This window comes from Cryptomeria japonica, chromosome 5 (genome assembly GCF_030272615.1).
Source record: "Cryptomeria japonica chromosome 5, Sugi_1.0, whole genome shotgun sequence".
Taxonomy (NCBI): Eukaryota; Viridiplantae; Streptophyta; class Pinopsida; order Cupressales; family Cupressaceae; genus Cryptomeria; species Cryptomeria japonica.
The window spans coordinates 719,885,055-719,902,181 of NC_081409.1; positions in this window are offsets into that span (position 1 = coordinate 719,885,055).

Here is a 17,127-nt window from a genome sequence, read left to right on the forward strand (position 1 = left end):
CCATAAACCTTTCTTCACTCTTCTATGCTCTTATTCGCTCACAAAATTATTACATCAAAATGCATATACATATTCGCTCTCATATTCATTACCTAATTACAGTTCCTTACTTTGCTTACATACCATACATACTTTTTTACACTTACAAAATGACTTACAAGATCTCATACACATATGAGTCTTTACAATACATTATGTCGGCTATAAATAATTAATTACAATACAAAACAATATAATTTCCATGTTGGCTGGAGTGCCAGTAAGGTCTTCTGTAGGTCTAGAATGGATGCCGATGAGAATAATCTATGTAGTGCCTGTGGGTGCTGGCAGATGATGTTTATTGCCAATGTAAGTTGTGATCCATGTTACCAGTTGGTTGCCATCAATGACACCATCAACTATTCTGATCTGAGTGTATAATACCAACGAGGCAACCGGTAACAAAGGAACAACTAGTAACAAGAAACTATTATGGAAACCAATAGAGATATCTTGCCGATAAGTGATCCAAATGAGATGTAGTCTAAAAGAAAGAAATATGATCAAGTCTTCAAGTAGAATCCAACTCCACAAGATCCGGTGAGCCAAAACTAGGACACACAGAAAGGAAAACTGAAACTGCAAACAACAAACAAAACATAAAGGAAAATATGTTTGGTTGATGCAAGATTGCTATGAACTGGGGATGCTCCTGCATCACTAAGTTTATACTTTTCTATTTTTTCAAAGATCAAAGTTAAAATGATTAGATGTTTGTCTTTGGTGAGTGACTCACAAAGTAAGTCATCCACATAATCTTTCATTAATGTATGCACGAAATCATGAAAGATAGCAGTCATAGCCCTCTAATAGGTTGTCCAATATTTTTGAGGTTGAAGGGCATTACATTCCAACAATAAGTTCTCCATGTGCATGTGAAAGTTATTTTAGGTTGGTCTTCAAGAGTTATTCTAATTTGATTGTGATGGACTTGTAAAGGATTGAGAGGGGGGGATGAATTAGTGACACCAAAAATAGTACTACTTTGAACACTGACCGATAGATAAAGTTGACAAGTTTGTTAAACAATATGCATGCAATAAAAAATGATATAACAACATCCACAATAAGTAAAACATCCACCATAACATGTGTTTATACGTGGAAAACCCAAATAGGTAAAAACCATGGTGAGATGGGACTCACAAGCTAACTATCTGCAGTAATAGATAACTGACTGGTTAGGGTCTACAAAATGCTTTGCTAAGAGCGAATCCTGTTAAAGATCCCAATGCTTAGTTATACCTTGTAAAAGGTAGTACCTTGTAAGGAGTAACCTCAGTAGAGGATTTTTGAATCCAAACTAATGGATCACCTGGTTAGAGGATTTGAACAATGAAGCTTATTAGAGCTTACCTGGTTAGGGGATTTGACTATTGCAGTGATTAGAGAACAACAGGTGATGTGATCTAGTAGTAGCACAAATTGCTTGTATATATCCTCTTCTGTGCACTTAACACCTCTTTACCAACGTACTCTACAACTTAACACTTCTACCTTTACACATAGCATATCACTTTCACTCATACAAAATAATTCATTGTGATGTCAATATATAGAAATTTAGATTTCATTTCAGCCTCTAGAAATCATAACACAATTACCTAGGTGCAGTGTATCTGGTCAAGTGATCATAACTCATCACAAAAATACCGTCAAATCTTGTCGGTAAGGATAACTCATCATGACTTATGATAACTCGTCACATAATCAGTGAATAGCAGTTGGAAGAATTAATATTGGTTGGAGTTAAACATATAAACCATTTATCCTTGATGCTCCTATGATAATCTCTGTTAGATCCTCATGTTGCTACTGAGTTATGCAGATCCACTGGTTGTCTCCATATATAGATATCGGTTATAGTATAAATAACTTTGAAGTCACACTGGTAGACAATATGAACATATGTGTGTGTATGTGTTTCTGTGATAACCCACCATAATTGATTCAACAAAATTGAGTATTCTTTTTTTTTTTGTTTAATGAAATCATTATGTTTATTCAATTGCATACTCTGGGCATCCATCCATTAGGATTAGGCATTCATCCATCTAGGATGAGCATCTAACCATACGGGTTAGGCAATTGTCCATATGGGACATAAGATTCCATCTATCCAATATGGGATAGGCATCTACCCATATGGGGTAGGCATCTATCCAAACGAGATAGCCATCTACCCATACAGGGTAGGCATCTATCCAAACGGTATAGGAGATGCTCTGGCCAGAGACTTAGACTCATCAAGACCATTCGGGTCCTGAGCCACTCACTAAGTACTACATTCTTCTAACAGAAGTGCACTGAGGTCACCGTCCTTAGGAGTAATTAAATAATACAAGCTTGATTTCTGCCTCAGAATTTGGCTTAAAGCCTCGGGAAGTCAAGCGAATCCATACGGGATTCCTTCCGAGTATGCATTGAATTTCTTTTCCAGTTTAATTACCTTATCTTTCAATTAGGATTCTTACTCAACCAAGCCTAGACCCCACCCACGAACGCCTGAGTACGAGGGACAACTCCATCCCAAGACTGCCTACATACCCGCTTTGGCATGGGATCAAGGTGTAAAGTATGTAGTTCTATTTTCTATTCTATGGTTTGATGTAAACTGATTTGTGGGTACGCAACCCTTTCTAGGGTCAGTGTCCCAAACAATTTCTCTGCGGTTGCTACCCACGATGGTAGCACTTAAGAGAAGGCTCAAGATGGCCTATTGCTTGTGGCCTAAAAAAAACAACTAGATCCTAATACTTATCATGAGTGTCATCCAATTGCAAATCACCAATATCCCTTCAAGATAAAAAAAGAAATTAGTTTCATGAGAGCATTTAACTTGACCATCCCTAAAAGGGGTTTACTATGGTTTATCTCAACGGATGTGAAAATCATTTAAAAGTTATCTTATTAAATTATCGTTCCAAGGGGGATTACCCACCCCTTGGATTTTAACTTCCAAATGTCCCTTATTACTCCCCGACGATTTACAGGGACGATGCCATAGACGTCATTAATGCAGCTTTATAAGGCGCTAAGTGTAGTAGTTCAACACGACGGCATTACTTGTAAGCGTGACCCAGAGGCACCGTATATACCGAACACTGCTAGTTTTGGTTTTCCAACTTCCTTTGTTTTAGTTCTAAACTAAGAGCTTATGAACATCATGCTTGAAAATATAATTATGAAATGGATGTACATAATTTAAACTTTAAATACTATTTGAAAAAGAGAAATATCATTATTCTATAGTTAAATGAATTAATACATGTATTGGCATGGTAATGATAATTGTGAACTTATGAGTAATTGCATGAAGATAAGGAATACGAAATAATAATAATGCAATGCAAAAGTAACGTCATTTACATACAAAATGCAGAAATGTTTTCTCTTATCGCGAGACTAATTAATTATAAGGTTACAAATTTCCCATGAGTGATGAGCTTATAATTTTTTGAAATTTTTGGGTCAAATCAAAATGATAATAAGACTTACTTGTTTTCAAAATCATGGATCAAATAATCCAATAATTCCCTAAGGAATTGAAACAATACTTTGAGTTCAAACTTTTTGCTAATTTTAAGAAAAATAAATTTAACTAAACAATTATATATATAAAAAAATTAACTTAAATTTAATTTAAACGATATATAAAAAAAATAACTTAAATTTTTAATTAAAACAATTTAAAATTTTCATCAAAATTTTTCATGGTGTAATCATAAAGCGAACTTTGTTTTATTTATAAAAATTAGGGAGTGGGGACCACAGGTCCCATCACCCCCTGCGGTCCTGCATGTGCAGGCCCGTAGGGATTGAGGGGGCCGCGTGGTCCCGTCCACTCCCCTGTGGCCACTTACAGTGACCACAGGGTAGTGGGGGGTACCACTAACCCCGACAGTTTCAATACCGCCACCCTGCGTACCTTCTGGCATTTTCGGAGACCGTGCCGAATGCAGAAATAAATGTAGTATATTATAATGATAATGTGGCATTAATATTAATATATTAACATTGGAATAACACTATATATATATATATATATATATATATATATATGGTTTCATATTTCCTTACAAAAGAGATTTTATTTAAGAAGGTAAGAACAAAATAGATGAGCGAATAATTGTGTTTTTTTTTATTGATTTTTTTCTTTACAAAAAATAGGAGTTTATCATTTACAGAGAGAGAGAGGGAGAGAGATTTATCCAGCCACCACAGGGAGGGAGTTATTTTCCAGACTTCTCAGGAAAATTGTTTATTTCCAGAATTCATTCCCAGAGTTCACAAGAGGATTTGTTCATTTGATATTTACAGTGAGCTCTTTGTTCAATTCACAGAGAGATTAAAAAATAATCACAAGGAGGGAGTTTAGAATGATCATAGAGAAAATATTCACAGAGATAAAAAGAATAATCATACAGATTTAAATAATTACAGAGAGAAATTTAGAATAATCGCAGTGACATCTATCCTTACTTTCAACTAATTTTTTTTTTTTTAACAGAGAATTTATATAACCAGATACAGAGGAAATAATCACAACGAAATATCTTTAAAGGATGAGATTCAGATAAACAATAACCAGAGAGATGATTCTAGAGAAAATAAAGATGGTTCTACTTCAGCAAGAATCAATCTAAAACTTAATAAGAAATTTTAAACAATTTAATCTGGATCTAACTTCTTAAACAATGAATCTAATTCTTATCAAAATTTGAAACTGAAAACAAATGAATCTAATTCTCATCAAATTTTGAAACAAATGATTCTAATTTCTTAAACAATTTAATCTACTTCTTATCAAAGTTTGAAACTAATTCTTATGTGAAAACAAATGAATCTGATTCTTCATCAAATTTTGAAACAAATGATTCTAATTTCTTAAACAATTTAATCAAAATCTGAAACTAATGGATCTAATTTCTTAAAAAAATTTAATCTAATCTAATTTGCAGCAAGAATAAGATGTATGAAAAACTAAATTTGAAAGAACCTGGGTGCTTGAAAATGGTGTGGAATCCTCTATGAATCTTCCTTGATCCTCCAAACTTGAAGAGAAGTCCTCCCAAGCAAAAATCTTAGCTGAAAAATGAAAATTGACTACAAAAGAAAATTTTACTTGAAGAATTTCTTATGGAATGACCAACTCCTCTTTTTGAAAACTTGTACATCTTTTATAAGAAAAAACTCCAAATTCCACTACCTAATTTTTAATTAAAAAAAATAGAGATTCTCTCCTAATTTGGCCTTCATGCAAATTGATTAGACTTAGTGGGAGGAGTTACATGCAAGGTGGTGGAGAAGCCTCTAGAAGCTTCTTATTCCTCCTACAACATGTGCCATAATTTGGGTGAGGAAATTTAAATAAACAATTTAAAAAAAGTATATTTTCCATGTGTGTGTGTGATTTATTATTTTTATTCCTTTATAATATTCATTCAATAGTTTATCCAAAAGAATTATAATAGAGTTTGTATTTAAATCAAAAGGTGATAAAGGAGGGTTGTGACAGTTTCATCAATGACAACATATGATGAATTCATTACAATCATCATCAAGCCAACAATCTTCCCCTTTGGCATTGATGGCAAAACTTAGAAAATTTCCCCTAATACTGCTAAGTGTGCTTTCAAAAAAAAAATTATACACATATACACATACTCCCCCTTACTACATACATCATACAAAATTTTCAAAAACACACATACATATTTCTACTCTCCCTTTGACAACAATGCCAAATTGAAAAGCAATATATATATATATATATATATATATATATATATATATATATATATATATATATATATATATATATATATATATATATATAGAAAAGTTTGTATCAAAATGTTTTACATATACAAAAAACTTGAAAAATTGAATCAAGATTCATGCATTTGCAAGTCTCATGAAAATAACATTAAAGTTCCTCTTCAACTATGATAAGGCATGTTTCCATGTTTCCAGCATGTTCTCAGTGTACTCAAGTGTAGACATAATCTATGTATGGAACTCTTCCATGGAATCAAGTGTACAGGTTTCTAGAGTAGCGAAAATAGCTTCTGCATTCTTGTAGGCTCTCTGGAATATGTCCACTTGGGATGTGAGTAGACTCTTCAATTCCTTCAGTGATCAGAGTCTTTTTGCTTTCTCAAGATCATAGGTATCCAACCTAGTGTGCAAATCATCCACAGATTTGCTAAAAGAAAAAATAGAGTCTTGAAGTGGTACATATGCATTGCATATCTTTTCTAGCTCTTACTCTATTTCAGTTCGATTTTTATTGATATCAAATTAAAAGAATGAAACATTAGAAGTAGAAGCAAGATATTTTCCTCTTGTTTCAATAACTTTTATTAGCAAATATTTATTAAAAGATAGAGCAAGTTTACCTATATCAATTTCTTTCATAAGTTGCTCTCCATGCTTCTTCCTATAACTCTTCTCAGCATAAGTCTGTGCTACTTCTTCAAGTGACTTAATTTGGTCAGATGCATCAGCAACCAATTGACCAATTTTTCTAATTGGGGTTGCCAGATGTCCTATAGAAGTTTCTAGTAGTAGACTTGATAAAATATCTACTACATTCTGAATTGTTTCAGCTTCCATTCTTTTCTCTTTAAGTCTCTTCTTGTGTTCTCTAGATTGCATGACATTTGCAATCTTCATCATTTCAGATGCACTCATATTATCAATAATTATAGGCCCTGAGATGCCTAATGAGCCATGATCATCTTCATCAGTTTGTTGAATGACTAATATTTTTGCTGGTTTAGAAGATGTTACTTTAACAATTGCTTTCTCTTGTCCTTTCTCCATTTCCTATTCAGAAATCTATGTGTCAACATTTTCATTAGATTCCTTATGAATGTTTTGTGAAACTGGTGGGGATTGGGGTTTCTTAGGTTGTTCCTTTGCTAGTGGAATATCCACTCTTGGTTGAGTTGCCAGTTTCTCAACTAAAGTTACCTGTAAGTCAGTGATTTTAGGTGGTTGCATATCTCATACAATGATGTCTCCAGATAGATCAATTGTATCCTAAATATCATCAACAACTTGGATAATAGTGTCATCCTTATTCTTGATAGGATAGACCACATCAGTTTGCACAATTTCTTCTTCATCCATCTCAGGTCAATCAATGGTATCTTTCTTATCCTTAGAAGAATGTATAAGATCTTCCATGTGTTTGATATTATGAGAAATCTGTTGAGTCTCAGTCTCAACAAGTTGCACTTTTGATCAGCTTCAATCTTCTCATTTTGTAAAAAAAAAGAACTTTGTACTTATCAACCAACTCATTCAGCTTATCCTTTGACAACTCAGATAAATATTGTACAAATACATCATCTATGATTCCTTTTTCTTTCTTTATTGCTTCCTCCCATTTATTCAAAAGAATAGTATACAAGGAATTAGAGACATCCTTTTCAAGATCATGTGGTAATCTATTGTAATGACACAAATAATTGATTACCAGTTCAATGATTTTCTCTTTTTCATCTTCAGTGAAAGAATCAAAATATTCTTTGACATTATCAAATCTATTTCTCCCTAATATCTTTATTGTCTTCTCAAAGGTAGTCTTAGGCTTGTAAGTTGAGATATCAAAAGGCACAGTTGCCTTTGGCACTTCCTTCACTGGTTTGGCTATTTTACCAGTTACTTTCATCTTCTTGGGTTCTTCCTTAGTGTTAGTACCTTCAGATTCTTCTTGGAGAATTAGTTTCCAACCTCTTTGGTTAGATGCATTCTCCTTATTTGCATAAAATTTAGGTGCCGGTTCCTTTTTAGTTTGGACACTTCATTTCACTCTTACATTTTTCATCACCAGAGGTGCTTGCTTAGCCTTCTTTTTCTTACCTTTACCACTTATGGTAGGAACAATATTGGTTCCAGCTTGTGGAGTTGGAACTTCAACAATATCCAATTTTGCCTTCTTTTTATCTTTTAGAGATGCTAACAGGTTATTAGCATAACCAATCAGTAAGTCATAGTTGACCTCATAACTCATATCTTCCATTTCTTCTTCTCTATACTCAATTGCCTCTACTAAATAGAAATCAATGGTAACTGTGAAAATAATGTCCTTAGCAAAGTGTTTTATCACATCCTTAGGAAATCTTACTCTCATGCTCATTTTCTTCTAAAATTCATTGAAGTATTTGTTCATTGCAGCAGAAAAGGTGTTCTTCACAACCTTAATACTATTCTTAATTTGGGTAAATACCGGTAGATCCTTAGACCATTCAAGATCACCTATTCTTGGTAGGAAATTATGGAAATAAAAGAATAGACCGATCAATAACTATCCAAATTTAAACTTTAGACTGTTGTCCTTCTTTATAGATTGAATATTTAACAATAATTGGCTCCTTATGGCCTCACATAGGTCATAATCAACATTTTTAGCTATCATCTTGTAATTAGTATGCACCGCTGCTGATGGAACACTATTTAATCTGCTAGAATAGAATACCCGGTAGCCTATAACCATAGTTGCCAACTTTACTATTGGGTCCCTGATGTTATTGACAAAAAAAGAATGCTTATCAGATGTTGATCTGGTTAGAGTGCATACTATCTCTTTTGAAATACACCTTAGCAAAGGTACATCACTGGTTGAGTAAAAACTAGTTACAACTTGAATAGATTCCTTGGTTATAGTATGAGACCTTTCTAAATACATGTTTTCACCATGAATTTGACTGAAAACAATTCAGATATGTTCTTCTTCAAAATCTTCAAGAAAGTAAGCTACGTTATGAAAACCTTTTTCATAAACCCTAATGTTGGGTCTCAAATCAACAGATTGGATAGGTTCTAAGGAAATGCCAACTCCTATGATCAAACCCTCCAATTGACTTGGCCAACTTATAGAGTGAACCTATTTGGTTACTAACTCTCTCACTTTAGGCTTTGCAGGACCTAGGCGGGTATACCTACTCACTAGTTATTCCTTCAACTAATGCTTTTTATAGCAGATTTAGTGTCTTAATCTGATATCTCCTAGTTTCAGAATGGCATAAGTTTCTTAAACAAACTGATTTCAGATGTGTGTATTGATCTATGTATCTTACAAAAGTATATATGTTACACTTTGGCTAAATTACCTACTATACCTACTCTACTAATCCTAATGCTTAAAAGTAAAGGGTGATTGGTATGGTTAAAGGGTTTGTTTACAAATTATCAGTGCCTTTCCTCTTATTTGGGCTACAGAGTCTTATATTTCTTCAGGACATATTGTGTAAACTTATGAGATAGTTTTTAAACCCACCACCTCTCGACGAGTCTATCAGTTACTGTTTCTTATGAGCTCTACTTCAATGTCTATATTGTAAACTTCTTGAATGGATTTAACCCTAACTTTTAAGAGACCATCCAAGGAAGAAATATAGGGAACAATTACAATTCACGAGTAAATCTTTTTGATCCAAATCTACAATATGAAACACAGAATTTTACTAGAAGAACACAAATAACCTTATCCTCTTTTAGATAATATCATAAGCAACTACCTTCTAAAAATATGTTAACTCTCAACACATATGAGAAAGAAAATGCAACTGGTTATTTTTGATAAAAAATTTTAAAGTACAAAATTGCCTCCACCTCTTCTATCTCTCCCCATTCTCCCCTCTTTACATTTTACATCACACATATATATGTGGTTGAATGGTTTTCATACCCCTTTGGGTGAAAAGACACCCCCCTTTTAAATAAAAATAATTCCAAATCCCGAAATTGCCTTAGTTTATGTAATTAATTGTCACTTTACAAGTTGTTTAGGCATATTAGAGGTATTTTAAGGCTATTTTATGGGTATATAATGGATAAATGGTCTTTAAATGATGTAAATACCCCCTTTGGTGCTTCACACTCCATTTTTTATGCCCATTATTGTGTTTATGTTATGGTTTCATATTGTGCAACAAATATAAAATATATTACTTGTACCTATTCAATATATATATGTATATATATATTTAGAATTTTTCTTGCTCCTTGTCTTGGAATTTGGAATTCTAAAAATTGCAAATTTTAGGGTTCCAACACCTAATATATTCTATTTGAATCTTTCCGTTTTCATTGCAAATGGATTTTAACTAAGAATATATCGACAATGATCCTAAATCATCAATATTTCAATCAATGTAGCTGGAAAAATCTCCTTTCATTATAACACCACTAGGAAATTGTGATAAAGAATTATAAGACACAATTTGTTCTTCTTCAACAACTTCCATAGGTTTAGATATAATCATTAATCTCTCTATTGGTTTAGAAGATGATGCCATTCTAGATAAACTAGATTCGAAGCAGAATTTTTCAAAGAAATACCTTATTTTACTCACATTGCCTTGTTAATTGGTTGAATGCTCAAGTGCACACCAGTTTAGTCTTCACCAACCTTCAAATCAGCTTGATTACTCAAATCACAATGCAATTCCAACTAAAATTAGTTAGCAATCCTTTCTTAGCTCTGCAAGCGCTCAAAAATTCTTTCTCGTATGCGTTAGGGTAAAAATAACAAAGTGAAAACTCACTTTTATCCATTTTACCTACTACATTAAATGCTCTCCTGTTAGGGTTACAAACCCTAATTACACCACTTGATGATACATAGATGTAAAACTAGTTGATAACCGATTGAGAAAAAAATTATCAAAATTTTATGCATTTAAATTCTCTTACCGCTCATTTATCTCAAGGGGTCCAGAAGTGGATTTATTGTTAAGTTCCTCTTAGCCATATTAAAAAGGCTTAATTCACTGGTGCATGATACTCCATTTTTGGTGAAGGAGAAGTTTCTTCTCCAAGTGATTCATCACTCTTCTTCTTCCATATTCGATTCATTTCTTCTCTGGTTTCTTCAACATCAACTTTTTGCTTTCCTTTTTGATCCTTAGAAAGATTGACCAGTTTTCTCTTTCTGGATCTACAAAATTTTGCCAAGTGTCCTGGTTTGTGATAGTGATAGCAGGCCATACCAGATGATTTCCAAGGTCCCACATTACCTCTCCCAGTTCTTCTTCTGCAATTAATAGCCACATGACCAAAGTTGTTACAGATGGTGCAAATGATATTTGTTACCTTTTCCATCTCAAATGGACTAAACTAGTTTCTGTGGGGTCTTTGCTAGTTCATGTTGACCCGGTTGTCAAAATTTCTCATCCAGTTTCTATTTTTTCTTGAATGCATATGTGGTACAGGATTATTCGCTCCATATCTGCATTCAACTGATCTATGTCCATACATTTTACATGTGAAGCAATGACCTTCAAATTTCTTGGACACATACCTAGCATTAGTATTGTAGCTTGCATTTATATTAGGTTTGTCTCTACAAACATTTGCAGTGTGACCAGGTTTATGGAAAATGAAACAAAAAGGTTTAAATACCTTTTTACCGGTAGGATTTTTGACCTTAGGAGCATATTTATTTTTAAGAGTGTTTCTCTTGGTACCAGAGGATTCACCTTTTTTAGATGTGTGAAAACCAAGTCCAGAAGTATCACCATTCATCCTTTGTGATTGAATTTTCTCTTCTAGAAAGGTAGAACTTCTATTGAACTTTTCTAATTTCCCATTAATTTCAGTGAGCTGTCTGGTGAGATCTTCATTATGTTTTGATAGGTTCTCTCTCAGAGATGATGCTAATTCAAGATCTAGCTATAGGTTCTCTTTTTCTTCTCTTTCTGCATTCAAATGCTCATGAAAGGTAGCATTCTCTCATTTGATCTTGGAAATCTCATGATCTCTTTCTTTGGTGAGATCTTCAGCAGTTCTCCTGGCTTCCAGTTCCCGACTCATGTAGATAGTAAGACCTTCTAGATCTCTCCTCATATTTAGCTTTTCACTGTTTAGTTTTTCAACTTCCTCAGCTAAAGCATCAATATTGGCCTCATCTAAAGAACTATTATCAGATATTTCTAATATTTGTTTAGTTAGCTCTCTTCTTTTGACTTGAGAAGCTTTCAGTTTGAACCTTAGGGTTTCAAGATCATTCCTACTAGCCTCAAGCTCTCTAGCCATCTCAAAGTAGCTCATATCCCCCATGATAGATTTAGGGTTTTCTTCCAAGTGATTAGGCTTTAAGGAAGTAGGATCCGATACCAATTGATGGACTTGTAAAGCACTAAGAGGGTGGGGGGTGAATCAATGACATCAAAAATAGTACTACTTTGAACACTGACCGGTAGATAAACTTGACAAGTTTGTTAAACAGTATGCATGTAATAAAAAATGATATAACAACATCCACCATAACACAAGTGTTTATATGTGGAAAACCCAAATAGGTAAAAACCACGATGAGATGGGAATCATAAGTTAACTATCTATAGTAATAGATAGCTGACCGGTTAGGGTCTACAAAATGCTCTACTAGGAGCGAATCCTATTAAAGATCCCAAAGCTTAATTTAAAGCTATACCTTGTAAAAGGTAGTACCCTATAAGGAGTAACCTTGGTGGAGGATTTTTGAATCCAAACTAATGAATCACCTGGTTATAGGATTTGAACAATGAAGCTTTTTAGAGCTTACCCAGTTAGGGGATTTGACTGTTGCAGTGATTAGAGAACAACAGGTGATGTGATTTAGTAGTAGCACAAATTGCTTGTATATATCCTCTTCTGTGCACTTAACGCCTCTTTACCAACGTACTCTGTGACTTAACACTTCTGCCTTTACGCATAGCATATCACTTTCGCTTATACAAAATAATTCATTGTGATGTCAATATATAGACATTTAGATTTCATGTCGGCCTCTAAAAGTCATAACACAATTACCTAGGTGCTATGTATCTGATCAAGTGATCATAACTCATCACAAAAATACTGCCAAATCTTGTCAATAAGGATAACTCATCATGACTTGTGATAACTCATCATTTAATTAGTGATATCGGTTGGAACAATCAATATTGGTTGGAGTTAAACATATAAACCGTTTATCCTTAATGCTCCTATGATAATTTCCGTTGGGTCCTCATGTTGTTGTCAAGTTATGTAGATCCACTGATTGTCTCGATATATAGATACTGATTGTCATCATGTACCAGTTGGATATAAACCTCTAGAATACCGATTGTAGTATTAACAAATTTGAAGTCACACCGGTAGACAATATGAACATATGTGTGTGTATGTGTTTCATCAATGACAACATATGATGAATTCAATACAATCATCATCAAGCCAACAGATTGTACCTTGAAAATCCATCCATCAGGGACATAATTTCATAATCAGTCATTAGGTCAATAATTATATCAATATATAGCAAAGGAAAGTCATCTTTCAAACAAGATTTGTTTAAGTCTCAAAAAGTAGTACACATGTGAATGCCTTTAGTGGCTTTACTCACTAGAACCAAGTTTGATACCCATTCTATATAATCAATAGGCCTGATAAAGCCAACATTTAACAATTTATTTAACTTAACTTTCACAAGTATTGCAATCTATGGATGCATTTTTCTTAATTTCTATTTGACTGGTTTTGCATTTGGTTACAATGGTAAATGATAAAGTACTAGTTTGGGATCTATCCTTGGAATATCCACATAGGACCATGTAAAGTTGATTCATCTTTGAAGAAAGAATTCTATGAATACTATCTTTTCTTGCTCAAACAACTACAAAATGAATGACTTTAGGATTATTTGATTTTAGTTAATTTATTTCTTCTGTCATCTCTACCAAGAGAGGATATTTCATAGGCTCTACTAGGGGTTTGTCCATTCCCCCATCCTTGGGCACCTTAGAAAGGTTTTCACCCTCAGATACATCACTTATTTTTACTTTTTCATGTCTAGAGGTGCCTTGTAGTTTTCACCAAGAGACTCATTATTTTTGTTATTTTCTTTTTCATTTTCTTGACTAGAAGGAGTTGATCCCCAAAATTATGTTGATGTGTCTTCATGAGATTCAAGGAATGCTGATATGGACTTATCATTTTCAAAGCAGTCTAAAATCAACAGTCCATGTTGGTTCTGATTGATAGGTTTAGGATGGATTAGGGGCACATTATCATCGACATTATATAGGTCCATAGTGGTAAAGGTAAGAGTCATGATATGGATATTGGTAGTGTCACTATCAATATTAATTTCAATATAGTCTTTCTTCTTTAGAAGAGGAGCTAGGATCCCAAAAGTCTAAAATCCAAGCTCTATTATAAGGTTGTTTAGGAAGGGGAGTGTTGACATGCTTTTATTTGATGGGTAGGTCATTTGGATCCATGAAAATATCATTTTAGGTATTAGGGATAGAGGAAGAGGAATTAGATTCTTTAGGGTATGCCTTAGGTGTATTTTCATCATTGAGAGGACATTCTATTTCACATGAGATTATTTTAGCGTTGGAAGGACCAATTTGTAATGGTTTAAATCCAAGTCCTCTAGTGGGCTAAATCACACTATTGTATCACACTTGAGGTGAACTGAATAAGTTCATCCGAACTAGGTTTGACCAAACTAGGTGGAAGTTATGTGGCATGTAAATGGCACAATAAGTTTGGCTGAAATTAGTTCGGCTGAACCTATTTTCAAAGAACTAGGTTTGACCAAACTCAGTTAAGCCAAACCTATCTATGTGTCATGTGATGGGGCAGCCAAATCACTATTTCCTCTTGATGCAACCATAACTGGTAAACCCTTAAAAGAGAACTGATCGACTTATGGAGCAAGAGTAACACAATGAAAGAAACAAGAAAACATAGAAAGATTACATAAACAGATCATATTATTGTCTTAGAACCTCCGACAACCAACTAGTTATAATCATACAATCATCATAGAACATCTGGTAGTCAACTAGTTACATGCAGGCTACAAGACAGATACAATCCATCCTAGACTCTCAGAATCAACTGGGTCACTAATCATGAATCTCAATCCTTATTCTAATTTCTACTTTCTCTCCCTTGCAAATGATTACATAATACCCTATATATACCCTCCAAAACATATGACTTGGCCACCAAAGATTACATTTACCAATGCAGAAAAATAAAATGTGTAATTAGGTCGGACCTATGAATGAAATAAATTCTTCCAAGAAATAACAACCAAGAAGTGTGGATCAGCAGGAAGGTCGGCCACATGCCAAAGAACATCCTACAAGACCCCAAATAGATCCACATGCCAATAAACCGCTCTAGAAATGAAGGAAGACCAACCGGTAAGCACAAGAATTGTCCTAGAACCTAGAAACAGTCAACTGGGAGTGATAACTAGTCGAAAAAGAATCCAAATGGACTGAAAAATATGGAATTAAGCACATGAACTAGCCTAGAAACTGAAAATAGTATTTACAATAAAAAGCAAGCAACTACTATCACCTACCAATAGGAACACATAAAACTACACATTGAATTGAATTGAACAAGAACTAAACTAAAAGGAAATATTTTTGGTTGATGCAAGATTGCTCATAGACCATGGATGCTCTTGCATTAGACACCCCAGGTAGAAAGAGATGTTCCATGAGAGGCAACTCATGAACATCAAAAATGATTCGGGATAAAGACCCCATGCTCATTTCTGAACCAAACATCTTCCTTATCTACAAACTTCTTCTTTAGCTCCTCTAAGACCTCAACCGAATTCTCTAACCCCTGAATCCATTTGTTTCTCTTCCTTTGCTTTAGGTCTGCACATTGTCTCTACTTACTGCACTCTTTCTTCTGCACCTATAATTTGTTTCAGCAACAAGACTTCATCCAGTTTGTCACCATAAGCTTTTTGTCATTAGGTTCTATTTGTCCATTAGGCTTATCTATCAGATCCTTTTGTAGACTCATTCAATCTTCTGGTAAAACCTCTACAACTAGTTTCTCAATACTGCAACTTTTCTCAAGACTCAGATTCTTCACCTCCTTCTCTTTCTTCTTCAAAGAAGTCAATGTGAACTTTTTCCTATCTTTCTTAATAGTGATTAGGTTTCTTCTACAGTCATAAATATCTCCTCTATCAAAATGCCAAGGTCTTCCCAACAAGAAATAACAAGCACTCATATATACAACATCACACAAGACCTCATCACTAAAAGGCCCAATATTAAAATTCACCAAACACTATTCCTTTACTTCTAGCTTTTGATCATCTTGTAGCCAACTTACCTTGTAGGGACAAGGATGCTCAAGCCTCTTCAACCCAAGCTTCACTACCATCTCTTCAGATACCAAATTATTAGTACTTCCACTATCCACAATAACCTTGCAACACTTACCACCTGATTTGCACGCAGTCTGGAAAAGACTCTTTCTCTGAGTAGATCCAATATCTTCACTGCTCTACTCCATCATGACTCTTCTGAACATAAGGGATTCTCCTTGCTCCAATGTACAGTCAGTTCTAGTAACTTCACCTTCTAGTTTCTCATTTTTCACTCAAATTCTTGCCATTCCTTGCTTACATTCATAAAATCTATGCCCGGTTTCTCGACACTTGAAATATTTGCCGTGAAATTCTTTGCTGGTATTGCCACTGATTTTCCTCTATGTTTTCTATTCTGATTCTTTAATCCACTTAGGTTTTGATTCTTCTTCAACATTCCAATTCTCTATACTTATCTGCCCCTTGAATATCTCCTTGCCTCTAGGGTTGTTTGGCTATCTTCTTCTCACCTTCTCCTTAGCCTTCAAAGCATACTGGTAAGCTTCTTCAACTGTGGAAATCCTCAACATACTCATCTCATCCTGGATATGAAATGCAAGTCCATTTATTCACTGGCAATATGTACATGGGATTTCTTCCATGGTATGTATCCAGGGGTGACCCATAATCATGTTGTATGGAAGATCAAGATCTAAGACTTACAATGTTATATCTTCAGTAGCAATTACAACTTTGATAGGTAGCACAATAACACCTTTTGAAAGGTGTTTTTCATCATCATATGATTTGATAATTAACTTCTTGGAGGGATGAATGTCATTTTCAGAGTAGCTGAGAGCTATGATGACTCTTAATGTATAGATTTTTAATCGTGCTCCACCATCTATTAAAACTCATCTGATCTTGGTGTTATAGATAAATATCTCTAGATGTAAAGGATCATTATGATT